At 53.0% G+C, this 19,855-nt stretch overlaps 1 long non-coding RNA gene across 3 annotated transcripts; it reads left to right on the plus strand.

Annotated features, from left to right (window-relative positions):
- Positions 1 to 3,525: 3,525 nt before the first annotated feature.
- Positions 3,526 to 16,862, plus strand: LOC110303429 (uncharacterized). 3 transcript variants are annotated; one of them, XR_015048434.1, is made up of 5 exons: positions 3,526 to 3,762; positions 4,340 to 4,487; positions 6,691 to 6,819; positions 12,447 to 12,763; positions 16,425 to 16,862. It is a non-coding gene; the product is annotated as an uncharacterized LOC110303429 (long non-coding RNA). The 3 variants fall into 3 exon arrangements; XR_015048433.1 differs by having other exon boundaries at positions 12,447 to 12,537; XR_002378923.3 differs by having other exon boundaries at positions 4,340 to 4,407; positions 12,447 to 12,537.
- The last annotated feature ends 2,993 nt before the right edge of the window (positions 16,863 to 19,855 follow it).

The raw sequence follows: 19,855 nt of genomic DNA on the forward strand, positions 1-19,855 counted from the left end.
GCAAGTGGCAAGCCAGCCAGCTAAGGCTGTCCAGTGAGACCCTGCCTCTCCCTGAGAGTTGTAGAGACAATATGTCCCTCGTGCCTAGCCTCTGCTCAGTCTTCACAGCTCACTGGGGCTCACAGCCCAATGAACACAGCAGAAAGGTGCATGGCACAGTGGGTGTCCAGGTCAGACAGCAAAGGGGATCCCTAGTGTAGCTGCCTGCTCTCTCTCCCCCACCTCCAGTCAGAGATCAAGGACATGCCCCCAGCGTCACACGGGAAGGGCCTGGTGTGAATCGCACTTCTAGGTTCTGATTTTTTGGAGTTGGCAAGGGTAGAGAGTTGAAAAAAGGTCTCATGTAGCCCAGGCTGGCCTCCAACTTCCTATGTAGCCAAGGTTGACCCTGAACTCCTGTTGGCATCCCCCACCTCCCAGCTAGTACTAAGATGGTAGCTACCACACTTGGTTATGTGGTGGTGGGAAGAAATGCAGCGCTTCATATATCCTAACTAAGCGATCTACCACCCCAGCTACCACTCCAGTCCTTTATCCTTGGAACTGGTCCTTACTTCCGGTCCTTTTTGCTTCCCCCATATCTCAGAGCCTTTGGGCAGGGTCTTGGTACATTCTGAGACTCAGTTTACCTAAAAGGACAATGAGAGGGAGCAGTCATGGGCACACAGGTGTCACTCCACAAGTCTCTGCCTGGCCAGTCCTTCTATGATCCTGTTGAAGGACTTGGGTATCCGGATTGAATCTCTGTCCTTGAAACTTAGGCCTTTCCTGTGGCTCAACCCTGGACCCACGGAGTTGAGTGTTTGCCCACCATGTGAGGATGCAGCATGTGGTTCACCGGGCAACGTTTGGTGGCAACGTGGTGGTTGCAGCATCTCTAGGCTTGTCATCCAAAGCGAGAAGGCTCACTAGAGAACCCCCTCCTTCATCTGTCCTGAATGTACTCTTTCCAACCAGGAGCTGTCAGGTATTTTCCAAAAAGTGAGTCCATTGTACAGAGCAAGAGACTGAGGTTCTGAGGGCTCCCCCATTCACCTCCCTCCCACACCGGGGCCACACACCTGCAGGGAGGCTCTCTAGACACTCACAAACCACCATTGTCTTCCCCCAGGAGGCCCATCTTGGGGCTGAGTCACCGGGTGGAACAGCCGACGGTGGGGAGTCCTCTCTCGGCTGTCACCTCTGCCCAGCCCTGAGGCTTGGGTGTGCCCTGGCATGAGGACAAGCTGCCAGGGGCTGGAGCCAGGGCCCCTTTGGAGCGGCCCACGGCCTGCCCACCCCCGCCCTCCTGACTGTGCCCTTTGTTCTGCTGTGGGTGCTGGGGGAACCCGTCCACCTGCCACAGAACCTGTCTCTCAGCCATTGGGATAGCGCTCACAACTTGGAACCTATAGCCACTTTTGCAGGCATATAAAGCAACAGGACCAAGGATGAATTCCCAGAGAGGCAGGCAGACAGAATAGAAGGATGGAAAGCTGGGCCTCCACAGGTCCATCATTGCCACTACTGGGGAAACTGAGGCAGAAGGATTGCAAGTTCAGGGCGCCCTGGAAAACTTTCTGTCTGAAAAGCTAAAAAAGAAGGCAGGGGGATACCTCATGGATACCCTGCCTAGAATCCCCCAGTGAGGGGCTGGAGGCGTGGTCAGAGGCGGAGCCCCGCCTAGAATCCCCCAGTGAGGGGGCTGGAGGCGTGGTCAGAGGCGGAGCCCCACCTAGAATCCCCCAGTGAGGGGGCTGGGGGCGTGGTCAGAGGTGGAGCCCCGCCTAGAATCCCTAGTGAGGGGTTGAGGACTTTTATGGGCTTGGACCTGGGCTCCATCACCAGAAGGTGTTGAGCAACAGACACAGTGAAGTACAAAGGTCCTAGGTCCCGGCAAACTCCAGCAGTTGGTTCTGAGGATTGCAGCCCCATCTCTTAGTGTAGGCGGTGAAAGATGGTTTGGGATTGGGCTTTTCCACCTTGGACTTGTCCCGCGGCAGGGGTGGGATTGGGGGGGGTCTCTTGTGAGCCAAGAGTAGGAGGAACGAAGTGGATTTAACAAATGGCTGAAAGCTCACCGTGGGGTAGTCGGAGCTGCCTTCGGTGCTAGATGGGAGCGGGAGACCCTGTGTGAGTTGGTTGCCTTGAGGCTCTGGACGAGGAGGAAATGGGGAGCAGGGATTTCACGCTTGGGATTTGTGTCCTTGGCTAAGAGGGCTGGGAGAAATGTGGATGAGCACTCGGAGTAGCCATTATCAGCCGATCCCCAACACAGGACAAGTCTTGCACCAAGTCAAATCTCAGAGTTTTTTGGTTTTTTTCCGTTTGTTTTATAAAGAATCTCATGTAGCACAGACTGGTGTTGAATTCACGTTGACTTAGAACTTCTGAACTTCCCACCTCACATTCTGGAAGCTAAGATAACAGATGTTATGCACTCCCACGAGTGCGTCTTAGCTCTGTGCACGGAGTCCCAGCCCTGAGTCCCATTCTTCTTCTTCTTCTTCTTCTTCTTCTTCTTCTTCTTCTTCTTCTTCTTCTTCTTCTTCTTCTTCTTCTTCTTCTTCTCTTCTTCTTCTTCTTCTTCTTCTTCTTCTTCTTCTTCTTCTTCTTCTTCTTCTTCTTCTTCTTCTTCTCTTCTTCTTCTTCTTCTCTTCTCTTCCTCCTCCTCCCCCTCCCCTCCCCTCCCCCTCCCCTCCCCCTTCACTCTCCCTCCCCTCCCCCTCCCTCTCCTCCTCTTCTTTCTTTCTTTCTCCAAGACAGGGTTTCTCTGTGTAGCCCTGGCTGTTCTAGGACTTACTCTATAGACCAGGCTGGCCTCAAACTCAGAGATTTGCCTGCCTCTGCCTCCAGAGTGCTGATACTAAAGGCGTGCGCCACCACCACCTGGCATCCATTGTCTCTCTCTCTCTCTCTCTCTCTCATGCTTATTTATTTTGTGTGTGTGTGTGTGTGTGTGTGTGTGTGTGTGTGTGTGTTTGAGTGTATGTACACAAGTGCTTGTAAGAGTCCTCAGAAGCTAAAGAAGACATCAGATGCCCTGGAACTGAAGTTATATAGATGGCGGTGAGTCAGTATGTGGGCGCTGGGACTTGAACTCAGATCCTCTGAAAGAAAAGCTGTGAGTGCTCTAACTGCTCTCTGCAGCCCTGATCTCTGACCCAGCTCCGGCCTCAGGATGAACCCCAACCCCAAGAGAGACCTCAGTTTGAACTTGAGCCCAGCTCATTGATTGGGACAGATTTAAAGAAGATCCCACCATAGGTCCTACCCCTGCTTTGCTGCACCCCAGGGCAGTGTCACCTGCTCAGGAAGGCAGTGGCCTCCCTCCTGACTGCCTCCCTCCTGGCTACCTCCAGGTGCTTCAGGCCCTTCCTCAGGCCCTGGGGGTGGGGGGAGCCTGCTCGGTCACATTCCGGGACAACGTGTACAAACACAGGCCACCTCCCTCTCAGCCCCCACGGGCACTGGCTGGCCTGGTGACCCCAGGGGGAGGCACAACAGGGAACAAGGAGCCCAGCCTGGTTTCTGCCCACACACCAGCCCACAGGGCATCTGGCTGACCTCTGCCTGCAGTGGCAAGGGTGAAGCTATGCCCTGCTGCTTCGGGACAATGTCAGGGTGTCTACCTTCCTCCCAGGAGTTGCCCTGAGGGACCGAGCAAACCATCCACCCGCTATTCACAAGGGGAAACTGAGGCTCACCATCAGCGGTCACTGATGGCCACCTCCTTGTGCTGAGGACTTGTGGGGTTTACTCAAAGATGGCAGAGACACAGAGGTACAAGGGACCTAATGTCAGGGGACCAATCAGGGGAATTGTTGGGGGTAAAGAGTGATGGACAAGGACCCCATTGGATAGACCTGACATAGAAGAGTCCAAGAGAGTCCCTAGGACCAGGAGAGATAAATGGACACAGACACCTCCCAAATCCATAGCTTGGGAGCCTAACTCACGGTGAAGACTCAGAACTGGGGCTCCCTTAGGACCTGGGAACTGCTGGCGAGAGCAGGCCACCCCTGATCACACCGACTGACCGAAAGACTGATGTCCCCTGATGTCCCTCCCAGCCTCCTACAGTGCCCCAGTTCAGTTCAACTATGAACCCCAAGAAGCAGTCAAGTGCCCTCAATGTCAGTCCTCCTTGTTCCTCTGTGCCCTGGGACCCTCCCATCAGCCAGCCTTGCCTGTCGCCCATCCCAGCAGGACTTTTTCCTAGACTGTTCCCCATCACCAGATTATCTTCTCTGTGCCAGTGCGGACCCTTCCAAGGCCCCTCACCACTCAGTATTAATCTCCCGTGTGTGGCACATTAGCTCCTCTCCAAAGGCAAGAACTCTCTATCTTTCTACAACAGTGCACCATGGAACATATAAGCTCGAGGATTCCAGGAAGGAGGCTGGCAAGATGGCTCAGCTGGGGAGGGTGAGTTCCCAGGATCCACACAGTACAAGGAAGAGACTCCGGCATGTGGTCCTGCTACCTCCACTCCTAGACAGAGCTGTGTAAGAAGTACTTGCACAAAACAAAACAAAGCCTTTAAGTGGTTAAAAAGAAACAGTGTTGATGGTTCCTGAGGTGTGTGTGTGTGGGGGTGCGGTGTGTGGTGTGTGTGTGGTGTGTCTGTGTGGTATGTGGTGTGTTTTTGTGTGTGTGTGTAGTGTGTGTGCATGTGTGTGTGGTGTGCGTGTGTGTGTGTGTGTGTGTGTGTGTGTGCGGTGTGTGTGTGTGGTATCAGGTGTGGTATGTCTGTGTGTGTGGTGTGCGGTGTGTGGTGTGTGTGTGATGTGTCTGTGTGGTATGTGGTGTGTTTGTGTGTGTGATGTGTGTGTGTGATGTGTGTGTGTGATGTGTGTGATGTGTGTGTGTGCATGTGTGTGTGGTATGCGTGTGTGTGTGTGTGGTGTGTGTGGTGTGCAGTGTGTATGTGTGGTATCAGGTGTGGTATGTCTGTGTGTGTAGTGTGGTGTGGTATGTCTGTGGGGGTGTGTGTGTGGTGTGTGTGATGTGTGTGGTGTGGTGTGTCTGTGTGTGGTGTGTGTGTGTGGTATGTGTGTGTGTGTGCATCCACACAGACAGAGACACGGCAGAGTCCAGGTTCCAGGGCAGTGTAAAGACCGAGTTAGCACCTCATAAGAATCATGACCTCCTACTGGATCTGGGCTCTATATCTACTGTACAACCACTAGGCCAGAGCTACCCCCTCTCTGATCTCCACTCTCAAGCCCATGTCAGTGGTCTCAGGGTATTCAGATACCAAGAGACCAGAAATAAAATTTTCAGATGGAGAAACTAAGGTAGCCCCAGGGCAGGCATTCACCCTATTTTGTAGACAGCCTGGGGGATAGACTCTTTTATGCCACCTTTATGCTGAGAGTCTCCTGGGTCCTTTAGCCTGTGGAGAAAGGCGGTGTTCACCCCTTTTAACAGATGAGGGCCTCAGCTTTCAGCCACACATAGTTCTTCCTGTCCCAAACATTGCCTTTGGCAGATGAGGGATGAGTTTAAGGACAGGTAGGCCCAGTGTGCAGTAGGCAAACAGTAGGCCCAGTGAGCAGTAGGCACACAGTAGGTATACAGTAGGCCCAGTGAGCAGTAGGCACACAGTAGGCCCAGTGAGCAGTAGGCACACAGTAGGTATACAGTAGGCCCAGTGAGCAGTAGGCACACAGTAGGCCTAGTGAGCAGTAGGCACACAGTAGGCCCAGTGAGCAGTAGGACAGTGGCCATGCTGTGAGTCCAGTGAGCAGTTCTGTGTGTGCATGTGTGATTGTGTGTGTGAGTGTGTGTATCAGAGAAACAAGAGACAGATTGGAGACAGATATGTGGCCAGACACACACACACACATCAGAGAGAGAGAGAGAGAGAGCATGCAAGCCTGTGGATAGGAAATGTCGGCACTCAGCTGAGATCCTTGTATTCCTGGGGTCCTTGCCTTCTTCCCAGGGCAGGAAAAAGGCTCAAATCCAGAATGACTAGAGATGGGGAGGGTGTGTTGGGTGTGGTGGCTCACCCCTGCCATTCCAGCACTCAGAAAACTGACTCAGGCTGTTGAGTCCCCAGTTACAGGCCAGCCTGGGCTACAGAGCAAGACTCTTTCTCAAACAAATTAACAACAAAACAAACGGCTCTGGTTTTGACTGTAGCCACCTAGGAGCTAAGGCTGGAGAGATGGGACTGTAGGATAAAAAAGGCTTTGGCCCATTTAATCCCTTGGAGGATTTGTGTCCTTCACAAAACAAACAAACAGAACAGGGAGGAGAAGCAAAGACCGTTAGTAACTCTATGGGGCAGAGCACCTGCCCAGCGCGCAGGCCCCGAGGCTCGCCCCCAGCACTCTACTTACCGACATGGTGACACACGCATGCCACCCCAGCATGTAAGAGGTGGGGACGACAGAATCAGAGTTCAAAGTCACCCTCAGCCACATAGAGAGGCTGAGGCCAGCCTGGGCTACATGAGACCTTGTCTCAAGAGTAAATAACTACAAATAGCCACGGATAAACAGGGAAGCTGAGGCAGGAGGATCATGAAACCAGCCTGGGCTATTATTCACAGGAGGAGACCGTCTCTCAAACAAACAAATAAACAAACACGTCAGTATTTTCAGATATTACAGAAGAAAAGCATGGCAAAGGGCTAATCACCTCTCCAAACACCACTCTTCCTTAATATTTTTATTTATTTATTTGTGTTGCCTTTCCCAGCCTGGCTGTGCACCACATGCATGCAGAGCCCGGAGGCCAGAACGGAGCGTCAGATGCCCTGGTGCTGGATTTTTCAGCGGGGCCTGTGAGCCAACGCAGGGGTGCTGGGAACTCAGGTTCCGCCTGGAGGTGAGCCTGCTCCACCATGCCCTGTCCCGTTCTTATTGGTTAATTACTTAAGGCAACAATGTTGAGGGGCTCAGACTAGCTCAGGCTGGCCCGGAACTCTTGGATCCTCCTGCCTGGACTCCCAGGGGATCTCAGGCTTGCTCACCACAAGGGGTTGAAGGGTAAGTTTTTGTGAAGAACAAAAGAAAGTATCCACTGTGGGACTAAAGCAAAGGAAGGAACGCAGGGAGGGTGCTGAGCAGAGGCCCCGCCTGTGGAGGGCACTCTCAGTGTTTTCATAGTTTGATTTGGAAAGTCGAGCTGTAGCTGGTTTATGCAGGCTTTGCTCTCTGGGACGTTTCATGAGTTTGTTTGTCCTGTTTTTATTTATCTTTCTGGGTACCCGTGTGTGTTTGCCTGAGGAGGTCAGAAGGTCAGAGGTCCACATGGGGCGTCTTCCCTGATTGCTCGCTGACTTATTATTTTAAAATTTGTACTTAGCTGGTTGGTGGTGGTGCAGGCCTTTAATCTCAGCACTTGGGAGGCAGAGACAGGCGGATCTCCATACAGACTGAGTTCCTGGCCAACGTCATCTAGAGGGCTCGATAGCAAGAACTTGTCTCAAAACAAGTAAAGAGTAGATAGAGAAATAAACTGTCTTCATTTATCTCATGCATGTGCATGCATGTGCATGTCTGTGCATACGTGTGCATGCGTGTACGTGCACAAGCTCCACAGTGCAAATGTCAGGGTGAGAAAGTAGCTTGTGAGTCTCCATTCTCACATCTGCCAGGCGGTTCCCAGGTCATCCCACTTTCTCCAGCTTATGGCTTGGAGATGGGACCTCTTACAGAACACAGAGCTCCCCAGTCCCACTAGGCTGAGTGGCTAGGAAGTCCCTGGGGGCCTTCCAGCCCTATCCCCAGGTGTGCAAAGCCATACCTATCCTTTTATGTGGATTTGGGGGTTTAAACTCAGATTCCTGCCTGTGTGGCAAATACTTTACTGATTGACCCCCTGTACTGGCTAGTTTTGTGTCAACTTGACACAGCTGGAGTTATCACAGAGAAAGGAGCTTCAGTTGAGGAAATGCCTCCATGAGATCCAACTGTGAGGCATTTTCTCAATTAGTGATCAAGGAAGGAGGGCCCCTTGTGGGTGGGACCATCTCTGGGCTGGTAGCCTTAGTTCTATAAGAGAGCAAGCTGAGCAAGCCAGGGGAAGCAAGCCAGTAAGTAACATCCCTCCATGGCCTCTGCATCAGCTCCTGCTTCCTTACCTGCTTGAGTTCCAGTCCTGACTTCCTTTGGTGATGAACAGCAGTGTGGAAGTGTAAGCCGAATAAACCCTTTCCTCCCCAACTTGCTTCTTGGTCATGATGTTTGTGCAGGAATAGAAACCCTGACTAAGACCCCCCACCTTCCTCCCCACTTTGGGAGGGGGCGTTGGGGAGCAGGGTCTCATTATGTAGCCCATCTCCTCCAGCCACAGCTTCCCATGTGCTGGGGAGACAGACAGGCCACCATGTCCTTTAGACAGAGGAAGCCTTTAGACTTGACTGATAGCCAAGTAGCAGGCTGTGGGAAGTCTCAAGGGGATCCTGAATCTCAACTGTGGGGACTGGGGCCCCTCAGGTGTCTGGGGATTAAGGAGGGGCAGTCCCTGTGAGGAGCCTGGGAGTCTAGGGGGGTGCCCCTCTGGTCACAGAGGAGGAAGTGGGCTGCAAGAGCCAGGGGTCAGGAGATGGGAGAGAGAGATGTGCAGTGGCTGAAAGCACCGCTGTTCTTCCACTGGACTGGACTTCTGATGGCCGCATCTGTATCACAGCCCAGAGACAACAGAGTTCAACTCTGGGGAATCCAGCGTCCTCTTCTGGCCTCTGAGGACGTTGTACTCATGTGTACCCCCCCCAGACACATTAATATGATATTTGAATAACTAATCTTACAAAAAAAATGCATGAAGGAGAGGCTGACTGCAGACCTGCACACCTCTGTCACCTCCTTATGTCCTGGCACTCGGGTTAGAGGACAGGGCTGTCCCGCTCCTTTCCAGCCACAAATGGCCCTTGGGTAAAGCTCTGAGTTCCAGTCTAACACGTAGGCTCTGAGACCTAGGCTGAGACAGGAGAATTGTCATGAGTTCTGGGTTGGGTTGGGCTATATACAGATTAAGACCCTGTTCCAAAATACCAAAGCTGAAGGCCAGGCATGATGCAAGGAGGAGAGTCCGGCATTCAAGGCTATCTTCCAAGGACACTGGATCCCCTGTCCTACCTCTGCAGTGCTGTGGTCTCTGCTGACCACAGGACCTTTGCATTTGCCAACCCCAAAGTAACCCTGCCACTTCCCCTACCCCCTGGCCTGCACCATCTGCTGAGTTATTAGATATTTTTTAAAAGTTTACTACAGTTAATTCATGTGTGTATGTGTGAGCTCACATGTGCCATGGACACACAAGAATTAGATTTTTCCTCATACCAGGTGTTTCTAGGAATCGAACTCAGGTCATCAGACTTGGAAGCAAGCCCCTTTCCCCGCTGAGCCCTCTCAGTGGCCCTCATTAGCTGTTTTTACTCCACACCTCACGAGGTGAGGTGACCTGCAGACCCTTGGTGGCCCCTGTGCTTAGTCGGGGGAGAGGAGGAGGATGGATGTTTCCATTTCACTGATGAGGAGACAGAAGCTTCCCGGAGCGAGTCTGAAGGCCCACACAACCCCTGCTTCTGGGCAGTGGACTTTGGGGTCCTGGGCAGGGAGAGCAGCAGCTGCAGGGGCTCAGAGTGGTGTGTGGTGCACCGCCTGCAGCAGCTGGGCCACCCACCCTCACCAGAGTGGGGAAGGGAACCAAGGCAGCAGCTGGTGGCTGGCACCAGGCCAGGTGGAGAGGGAATGGCTTCTGTAGAGCTCCCCCACCATCCTGTAGGTTCAGGCTGGCCTTGAACTAGCTGTGTAGCCAAGGATAACCTTGAACTCATGATCTTCCTGCCTTTGTTTCTAGAGAACTGGGATGATGGATGTTTAGCCCCCTCTGTGTGTCTGTGTGTCTGTCTGTGTCTGTCTTTATCCCACATCTCCCTTTACTATCCTGTCGGTCTGTGTCTCTCTGTCTAGTCTGCTCTGGCCTCTGTGGCTTTGTCCTGTCCATGCTCTGCTCTGTGTGGTTGACTGAGCTGGGCTGGCCTGAGGTGAAGGTCCCTCTCCTGGATGCATACTGGCGACCTTGTGCAGCCTGCTCCAGGGAAGGCAGGAAGTTTTCTGGGCCCAGGGACAGGGTTGTTCCTATCTCATGGTTTCTGGCTGTTGGGGAGAATCAATCACACAGGGTCCCCTTTTTAGACATTGCAAGCTGTGGTGAGGTTGGATCCTGTGGCCAGGTGAGGCCAGGCCAGAGCTGGGCAGACACAGTGTCTCAGCCACCACTGGCTGAGCTGCCTGGGCTCCCACAGCAGGGGGTGAAGGGAGTGGGAGGGGCTGTCCCACTAAGGCCCTCTAGGTGATCTACACCTCTCCATACAGAGACATCCTAACCTCTGACAGACCCTCACTGTGGAAAAGTGGGGGCGGGGCTATAATATAATTATGCCTTATTTGCATGTTTGCATATCAGTCAGGGCAGCTGCAACTTTTGCTACTCATCACTGGGAACTGAGGGGTTGGGGCTGGCCATCCTCACTTGGCCTGGGGTGTAGCCTCAGATTCTGGGGTCTCTGGCCCTGAGAATTGTCCTGCTGGGAACCTTGGGAGTCACTCCCCTCTGAGACTCACAGGGGCCACTCTTCCCACCTTGACTTTGGGACATCCAATCAGCTCCCAGCATGGAAACCGACTTCTGAAGTTTTTTTCTTTCTTTCTCTTCCCTTTCTCCTCCTCCTGCCCCTCCCCCTCCCCCTCCCCCTCCTTCTTTTGAAAGTTGAGAACCAGAGATCAGAATCCCAGAATCCCTCTGAAACACCTTAAGGTCCTAGGTCCCCAAAATCCCACAAATGTCTCCACATCTTGAATTCAGGACAGAAGTCTCAGGCCCCTCAGTAGCCCAGCCTTGAGACCTGGAAGTTCAGCCTAGCCTTGGAGCACCAGCGACAGGGCCTTTGAATATGCCCCCAGACCTCAGCTATCTTTGGAAAGGTCCCTTTGGTGACCTCAGACCATTTAAAAACAGGCACAGAATTGTGAGGCCACATGCTTATGGTCACACAGACTCTAATCCAGACTGCTGGACTCCCAGGAGACTGGAAAGAAATGGAATGGGGTTCCTGGTCTTCCTGTGTGCACCTGTGCCGGAGACACCACCTAGTGGTATGTCTGTCTGTGGCTGTGTGTCACATACAGAGGGTTTCTTTCAGATTACAGTGTACAGTCTACCATGAGGTAAATGAGGGCAGGAACTCAAAGTCGGAGTTGATGCAGAGCGGTGGAGGAGCCCTGCTCCCTAGCTTGCTCCCTGCGACTTCATCAGCCCAGAAGCGAGGGATAGGGATGTCCTTTCTGTCTGCCCTGCCTTTGACCCCCTGCAGACCCTAATCTTGTTCCCGTTCCTTCCTGTTCTTAGTCCAATGAAACCATGGCAAACACTGTCCCTTAGAAGGGACATGAGAGGCCGCACTTGGACCCCACCCTCCCCAAGTTTTCCAGAATGGGACGGCAGTTCAGCATCTGTCCACTAGATGGCGGACGACGCTCAGAAACGCTCCAGCGTGCACGGCGCGCCGTTTGGTGTGCGCAAGCGCAGTTCGTAAATGTACCCAAAGGCACCTGTGCAAAGGCACCTGTAGGCACCGAGCTCAGCTCACGTGTTCATATACTTCGTGCATGTCACAAGCGACGTCCACGCCGAGATCCACCCCTATCGAGAGAATCTTATCAGGCTTGTTCTTATACAGCATGTTGGTGCGTGAATACTACTGTTGGGCACATTAGTGTCCCAGAGTCTCATTTCCATGCAAAAGACCCCCGTGTCATCTGTTCTGGGCTATCCTTATGCTGGGAACGATGTCGTGTGAATAGTAGGTTCTCATGAACTAACCGGCTGCAGCTGGCACATCAACAGCTCCAGGATCCCGCCACCCCCACCCCCACATTCCCATGGCTATTGCCTCGGCTCATAACCTCGAAGAGGAACATAGTTCATGCCTCAGTTTACCTGTGTTGTCCCAATTTCCACCTTCGCGAGATTTCCTCCATGTGAGGCCTGTCACTGCTGGGAAGCCAGATTCGTGCCTGGAGTGTCCCCTTTGTTGTTTTTTTTTTGTTGTTGTTGTTTGTTTGTTTGTTTGTTTTGGGGGGTTGTTTTGTTTTTTCGAGACAGGGTTTCTCTTTATAGCCCTGGCTGTCCTGAAACTCACTCTGTAGACCAGGCTGGCCTCAAACTCAGAAATCCGCCTGCCTCTGCCTCCCAAGTGCTGGGATTAAAGGCGTGCGCTACCACGCCCCGCTGAGTGTCCCCTTTGTATCTAAAGTCAGACACCCAGTAAACTATTCAGATGCCTAACTTGTTACAGGATGTATAGCAAGTGCCACCCTCCTGCCCCTGCGCCTCACTTCCACAGGTTTTTCACTAAGGAATTTCTGCCAACCAGAGATCAGTTTTGGAGTCAGAGGAGTGGGCTCTTGGCTATGCAGCAAACTGAGCTGCTGTTCATCCCACAGGTTCCTGGGACATTGGCCTTCCATGTAGAATGCTCTGCTTGGTCGACCCTGCAGACAGGAGTTCATCTGTGACTGGCCAGCAGATCTCCAGGTGTGCACCGGTGGCCATTCCTGGAGTCCTCAGGGGTGCACAGGCAGGAAGCTGTCCAGATTCTCTGATGTGGGCCCTGCCTTTTCTGGTTACCCACTCTTCCTCCCGCTCATGTCTGTCGTCACCCATGGTGACCATAGGCCATCTCCTTGGCAACGGCAGCCACCAGGTCAGCTGTATCATCGACCACAGCTCACCCTTGCAGACCCTACACTGGACACAGAAGGTGATCAGGTGGAGGATCAGCTAGGGTGTCAGGGAGGACCTGTAGGATCAGGTCGGGAGCCTTAGGCAGCCCCTGGAGTACGTCAGCAGAGTCGGTGGGTGCCTGCATATCAGTGGCTCTCCTTAGGCCTCGGTTTCCCCATACACCCAGCCTCTGTGACCTCTAGACTCTGCTCCAGGCCTGGCCACTTGCTATGTGGACAGTGGTCTGGCTGGAGGGAGGCTCAGCCTTAATCCCAGTTGCCGGCCACTAAGCCAGGTCAGGAGGTCACTGGCTTCCAGTGACCCGCAGGCCCATTGTGTAGCCCCTGAGCAGTCAGCATGGCTGCCTTCTTGATAGTCCCATCGCTGTGATCTCTTGAGATGCCAACCACAGATGCTTCTAGAAAAATCCACCAAGATTTCATTATTGCTGTTCCTGAGCAGGCTACCATTTGCATTTCTGGAAGGTTCTGTCAGCCTAGCTCGGAGGCAGCTTTCCTTCTTTGCTTCCCGCGTATTCCACACCTGCTGACCCCGGGAGCGCCCACCTCTGCATCTCTAGACAGCTGGTCACTCCAGGGACCAAGACAGAGGTCTAAGTGTGGAGGGCTTTATGGAGGGGACTCTGGCTCCTGCTGATCCCTGGTATGGGAAGCTGAGAGGGGACTGGGTCAGGAGGCATATAGGGCTGGCCTTTTCCCAATAAATGCATTTGAATAAACCCTGGGATAGGGGTTGGGGATGAGGGTCTGCCCAGAAGGAAGGGTAGGGAGGGCAGAAGGCAGGCAGGCTACACAAGAGGGCACAAGTCAATGTCCACCATCTTTCCTCAGTTTCCCTACTTGGGCAAGCCCATAGATGGAGTCCTATAGGCACCAACATTTCTGATAGGTCAGGCATCTGGCTTGGGGCCACACAGCCAGAGGGTGGGGGCCATGGAGGACAGTTTTTGCTGAATAAAGCTGAAGGAATGGGCCCCAATGTCCAAGCAGGCTGCTGGCCCTTTAAGAGCCTCATTTTGGCGCTGCCTGGGGGTTATTGATCGGGAGCCTTGGAAACAAGATTAGATTATTGGGCTGAGAACGGCAGCCTGGGGGCCTGGGAAGGGGGAGGGCTTCTTGTAAATGGCTACAGGGGTACTAGAGGCTCATTCCTGGTGGGGGTGGCTCTCTAGATCCCATGTTCCCTGGGTCCTAGGGAGGGTGTTACAAATTTGCAAACTGAGGCAGGCGTCTGTTAATGCGTGCCTTTGCTGAGTACTTAGTCTGTGCAGTGAGGCCAGGATATTACAGCAATCCTTGCATAATTGTGTGGTCCCAGGACACTGCAGGGATGGGATGCACTTCAGAACAGTCTCCATCGTCAGTGTGTGCCTGGGATGGAAGAAACTAATCCCATTTCACAGGAAGGGAAACTGAGGCCCTTAAGGGAGGTTGTCGGTTTCCAAACACTCACTGCCTAGGTGAGATGGCCAGAAAGCCCTGTATACAGCAGGAGCCCAATAAATGCACAGCTGGATTAGAAGTACCGGCCCCACTTTGGGTGCCCCGCCTCTGGGTATGAGGGAAACCCTGTGCTCTTCCACAATTTCTAAGGTTCCTAGTCCACCTGGAGGCAGAACCTTGCCAGCCCCTCACGGATTTCTTCCTAGGGTCCCTGATGCTTTGTCGCCAGCCAAGGAGCTGAGCTGCCTTCACTGGCCCCTCAGGGGTCCATCACTGTGTCCCCTTCAGACAAAGGGACTGACCAAGGATAGAGAGGGCTCAGGAGACATCAGGTTTCCTGTGAGCAGCCAGCAGCCTCTATGCTGGCCTCTGTCCATCTGGAAGGAGTCTGAAGACAAACAGCTGTCTGTCCAGGGTGGGAAACGGAAGCCCCACAGATGGGGGATGGAAGCCTTCAATTTATTTTTGTGTATTTTTGTAACAACGTCTCATGTAGTCCAGGCCACCTTAAACTCCAGATCCTCCTGCCTCCACCTCCCAGAACTGGAATGACAGGGGTGAATCTCCAGGACTGGTTTCTGTGATGACTGGGGGTGGGGGGTAGGGGGGAGACAGCTTTGTTCAGGCTAAGCAAACAGGAAACAGGTCCTCTGCTGGTTAAGCCCAAACCCTGGCTCTAGCCACACCTCTATCGTTTTTCTTTCTGTTTCTTCTTCTCTTTTCTTTTTCTTTTTTAAAAAGATTTATTTATTTATTTTATGTGCATGAATAGAATACACTGTAGCTTCAGACACCCCAGAAGAGGGCATCAGATACCATTGCAGATGGTTGTGAGCCACCATGTGGTTGCTGGGAATTGAACTCAGGACCTCTAGAAGAGCAGTCAGTGCTCTTAACCTCTGAGCCATCTCTCCAGCCCCTCTTTCTGGTTTTTCAAGACAGGGTTTCTCTGTGTAGCCCTGGCTGTTCTGGAACTCACTCTGTAGACCAGGCTGGCCACAAATTTGCCTCTGCCTACTGAGTGCTGGGGTTAAGGGTGTGTGCCTCCCCCACCCACTACCCCTATCTATTTTTAGATCATTCACAGGATCCCTGTCCAGTGGACCCCCCAGACAAGTGACCAGAGAGGGTGTTACTTAAACAGCAGAAGAGACAGGCAGGCTGAGGGAAGGCATGAACACCCCAGGACAGCTGTGCTTTGTGAGGGCTTCCTGGAAAGGATTTTAATATTAATTAATTAATTAATTAATTAATTAATTAATTATGTACACGAGTGTTGGACCTGCATGCATGTGTGTGTGCCATATGTATGCCTAGTGATCATGGTGGAGGTAAGAAGACAGGGATGAATACCTTGGGACTGGAGTTACAGGTGGATGTTCGAGGCATTCCTCTATCCCCACAAAGAGGAATTTTTAGTTGTTGTATGAGAAGAACTCAGTCCTTGGCAGGAGCACAGGAAATATGAAGGAGAAGGTTCCGGAGACCATGTTGCCTGGGGTCTTGTGCCTGGGACTTCCTGAGAAGACGGCTCTTGCTCTGGAGTGCACTGAGGAAGACAGGAGGCTGGACAGTGAGAGACAGAGTGTTGGGTGTTGAGGACGCACCCAGGGCTTGCACAAGCTAGGTAGGGGCTCCACCCTCTGACCACACCCCCCAGCCCCTCACTGGGAGATTCTAGGCGGAGCTTCACCCCTGACCACGCCTCCAGCACCTCACTGGGGAATTCTAGGCAAGGTTCCACCCTGACCAAGCCTCCAGCCCCCTCACTGGGGAATTCTAGGCAAGGCTCCACCCCTGCGCCACATTTTACCAATCCCTTACTTGGAAGGTGGCTAAGCTGAGGGGTCACGACAACATACAGGAGTGATAGTAGTGTGGATTTCCTACCCATGCTCCTAGTCACCCTTCCAGGGGGGCTCCTCAGTGGACTCTGGGGGACCCTGGCTCCTGAGCAGTAGCAGGCTGCTAGCCCCACCGCAGCAGTAATTAAGGGCTCTGGGCATCCCCACGGTGTGATGTATGTGTGCCTTAACTAATCATTTATTAGGTCACTGATGGCTCGTCAATATTAATTCATTTATTTAAACAACTCGGTCCTGTAATGAAGATGTTGTCTGAGAGGGGAGGCAGGCAGGCGGGGGAGGGGGGTGGTGCTGGCTAGGGGTGTGCTCAGAGATAACCAGGTATGTTGGGGTGATGTGACTGCTCTACCTGGATATCCCACTTGTGCAGGTGGCGAGGCCCCATCAGGGGCAGCTTCCTGGACCTCGCGTGTGGCTGGGTCGGCAAGAGAGCTCATCTTGACCCACCTGGACACTCAGGGGTCTGTGAGACCTGTTCCTCCCTCCTGCCCCAGGAAGGCACATGGCTGCCCAAACGCTGCAGAAGATGGCTTCTGAGCCCACTGCTTAGTGGATTTGTCACTACAGGACATCCAAGAGCAGCAGCTGCAGACGGAGAGGTGGTGTGGCGGTGATGAATGCTGGCTCCTTTCCAGAAGACCTGGGTTTAGTTCCCAGCACCCACAGGGCATCTGTGACTCCAGCTCTGTCGAACGCAATGCCCTCCTCTCTAACAGTTCCTGCACGCATGCACCCAAAGGCAGAGCACTTAACGCACGAAAAATGAAAATAAATAAAATCTAAGAACAGCAGTCAAGGTTGCCAAGAAGGCTCAGCGAGTAATGGTGTGTGCAGGTCTTGCGACCAGAGTTCGAGTCCTGGAGACCATACAATGGTTGTCCTCTGCCCACCAATATGGCCCATGGCCCAAACATGAGCACACACACAAAATAACAAAACTTAGATGCATGGGGTGGTAAACACATGCCCGGGCGCTTAGGGGGTCACAGCAGGACTGCAGTCAGTTTGCGGCCTGCCTGGGTTAGACAGTAAGCCTCTGTCTCATGTCTATAAAAACAAAAATTCAGATCTCATTTTCAGAGCCGCCTGTGGCTCCCCAGTGCTCGGGAGCAAGCGGTGTTGGCTTCTGGGACCCCATGGGCCTCCCAGTTCACTCCAACCTCAGGGGCTTTGCTCTTGGGCCATATTACCCTAAAACACTGTGTCACTTGCTAGCCCCTCTGTCATCTCACCACCACCTGGGGCCCACAGTCCTGGGACCCTGCAGGTCATCTGCTCATGCAGCTGTTGTTGAATTCTGTGAGACTGCATCTCACCCTGTGACTCAGGCTCTGCGCCTCCCCTGACTCCCAAGGGCTCGGTGACAATGTGCCCAGTGAAGCTGTCCCTACTTGTGATGACTCTGGCTGAGGGGCATAGAGGCCAGGCACACAGCTGCGAGGCTGAAGGAGGAAGATCCCTTGGTGGTGCCTGACTTCATAGGGGGGCTGGAGCAGAGAGGTCGCCTCAGCTGCCTGAGGTCACACAGCCTAGAACTGAGGTCTCCATGCCCTGAGATTTCTAACATCTCAGTGTGGTTCTTTCCTCTCTGTGGCCCACCAGGGTTCCCCTGTGCTTGCAGGACTGACCACACACTGAGACCCAGCCCTCAAGACCAGCAGGCACCTTCTTCTACCCCAACCTGCTCTTATAGACAGGTGCCCCCCCCCCATTCTGAAGGCTAGCCTCCAGGCACCCGCTGCAACTCAAGGTCATGGCTAGATGGCATCTCAGATCCAGCCCCCAGCAGGAGAGTCCAGGATGGAGGATGAGGTATGTGAGGTGTGGGTTGGGGAAACTGAGGCTGGGGAACACTGGTCAGCAGGCATTAAAGAAAAACCACAGGGACACTGATGCAGATGGTGACCTCCAGGTTTCAACTGCTCATGAGGCCAGGAGACACCCTCTGTGCTAGGGGACACTCTCCCTGGTGGCCTGAAGCCATACTGATGGGATAAGACTCAGGCAGCAGGATGCAGGTGGGGCCAGGATCTGGGCTCTCTCTGAGGGCACGAGGGAGCCATGATGTGGCCCAGTTTGTCTTTAGGAAAGGCCACAGTGCTCTCGGTGCAAGTTGTCGCAGGGGCCACTTAGACACCTGTGGCACTGGGGCTGATCTTGAACTCACAGAGATCCACCTGCCTTTGTCTCCCAAGTGCTGGGATTAAAGGCATGTGCCACCACTATACAACTTGTAAGGTTTATTTTAATAAAGAAAGGAAGGAAGGAAGGAAGGAAGGAAGGAAGGAAGGAAGAAAGGAAGGAAGAAAGGAAGGAAGAAAGGAAGAAAGAGAGAAGGAATGAGAGAAGGAAAGAAAGAGAAGAAAGAAATCTTTGGCTCAGCACGCATTTATTAAGTACTTGCTGTAGTCATGGTCCTGATGCCACAGGACCGGGACAGAGAGGCCAGCTGGGTGTTTGGTTTGTCCTTGTCCTGTCTCTGTTCAGCAGGGCTGAGGTTGTCCACGCTGTGTACCAGGCACCTCAGTTTGGCCCAGGTTCCACATGTGCAGAGAAAATCAGTGCAGAGGCCAGGGACCAGGAGTGGGTCTGTGTCCCAGGCCTGACCCAGGTGGCCTTGTCCTTTCAAGAGGGAGCACAGGCCTGGGGCCTCCCTTGGAAGGCCTGGTGGTCAGGGCATTAAAGTTAACTTCCTGTAAACAGGCTTGATTGGCGCTCTCCAGCCCCACATAAATTAACCGTGGCCAGCCATGGAGGCCCAAATGCAATCGATGGTGCCGCTCGCCGATTCCCGGCCGGTCCAGCCCATCAGTCACCACACGCCAGCTGCTAACAGCTTTATCTTCTCTAGCCAGGCAGTGTGGAGGGTGGACAGAGGGGCTGGGGCAGACAGCCATCCTCCTCAGACACTCTGGCCAGATCTGTAAAGATGTTGTTACTCAGAGCTCAGGATGCTGGCCTGGGAGACATGGCTAGCGTGAGCTACAGGAGGACTTCAAAGTCAGCTTGGGCTATATAAGGAGGTTTGTTGTTCTTGTTTGTTTGCTTGTTTGTTTGTTTTCCTGAAACAGGGTTTCTCTGTGTAACCCTGGCTATCTTGGAACTCTCTTTGTAGACCAGGCTGGCCTGGAACTCACAGAGATCTACCTGCCTTGGCCTCCTCAGGGCTTGGATTAAAGATGTATGCTACTGCCACCTGGCCATAGGGAGTTTTCATCTTATTATTTCATTTATCTAGTTATCTATTTGTTTGGGTGCTGGTTCTCACTCTGTAGGCCTGGCCGCATTTGAACTTCCTGCTGTGTGGATCAGACTAACTTTGAACTCACAGACTCAGAGACTCGCCTGTCTCTATTTCTTAGTGCAGGGACTGAAGATGTGTGCTGTCACATCTGGCTGTCACATCTGGCTGGGCGTGGTCTATGTGTGTGGCAGCAGCAAGAGAGCAACTTTTAGAGTCGCTTCTGTCTTCTATCTTGCTAAGGAAGGGTCTGTCTTATCTGGTCTGCACTGTTTGCACCAGGGTAGCTGGCAGGGTGGCTCTGGTCAATGCTCCTGCCTTTGCCTCCATCTTTCTGTAGAAGGGCTGAGGATACAGATGTGTTCCATCACATCCTGATGTCTGTGTGGGTTCCAGGGATCAATATCAGGTAGTCAGGGCTATTCGTGAATGAAGTGAAAACTTCTGGTTTCCTTGAAAAGTCACTTATGTCAAATGGTGTTTTGCCGGGGCACACAGAAGAGGGGATGTTTTCCTGAAGCAGACACAGGTGAAAGGATGTTTTGCTATAGCAGGCACGT

This window comes from Mus caroli, unplaced genomic scaffold, assembly GCF_978045245.1.
Source record: "Mus caroli unplaced genomic scaffold, Mus_caroli_1 scaffold_9, whole genome shotgun sequence".
NCBI lineage: Eukaryota > Metazoa > Chordata > Mammalia > Rodentia > Muridae > Mus > Mus caroli.